The sequence below is a fragment of the Octopus bimaculoides genome, chromosome 24 (genome assembly GCF_001194135.2).
Source record: "Octopus bimaculoides isolate UCB-OBI-ISO-001 chromosome 24, ASM119413v2, whole genome shotgun sequence".
Taxonomy (NCBI): Eukaryota; Metazoa; Mollusca; class Cephalopoda; order Octopoda; family Octopodidae; genus Octopus; species Octopus bimaculoides.
The window spans coordinates 23426053-23426834 of NC_069004.1; positions in this window are offsets into that span (position 1 = coordinate 23426053).

The window sequence follows — 782 nt, forward strand, 5'->3', positions numbered from 1 at the left end:
CTATCCAGTCGACTACAGGACGAGGGCCTCAGCATGTTCTTTCCACCAACTACGGTCCGATGTGGAGGCCGTGAATTTGGGCTTGAGATCATGCTGGTTTGATGAGCCTACTCTCGCACACTGGCTCGACATGGGTTGGCAGAGGGGTGCAGTTTCTTTTTTTATACTCTTACCCAAGAGCAGTTAAATTGATGATGCCGACCCCAGTGCTCTCAACAGGTACTTATTTCATTGACCCCGAAAGGATGAAAGGCAGGCTCACCTCCGGCGGAATTTGAACTCAGAACGTAAGGACTGATGAAATGTGCCCGGCGTGCTAACGATTCCGCCAGCTCGCCGTTATTTGCCTTCATAAGTATGTCTAAAAGAAGTTTGCTTCTCAACCACATGGTTTCGGTTTCAGTCCCACTGCATGGTACCTTAAACAAGTGTTTTCTACTACAGCCCAGGCCGACAAAAGCCTTGTGAGTGGATTTAATGAATGGAAACTGAAAGGAGCCCATTATGCGTGTGTGTGTGTGTGTGTGGGCGTGTGTTTGTGTATGCGCGTGTATGTCTTCGTCTTTGTGTTTGTTCCACACCACGGATTGACAATCACTGTTGGTCACATTTAGACATAAGAGACCAACAGAATAAGCGCCGGGTTTTAAAGCAAAAAATAATGGGGGTCGATTCGTTCGACTAAAAAATTCAGGCGGTACCCCAGCGTGGCCGCAGTCAAATGACTGAAACAAAAAGATGGTGTGTATGTGTGTGTGTGTGTGTGTATGTGTGTGTGTGTG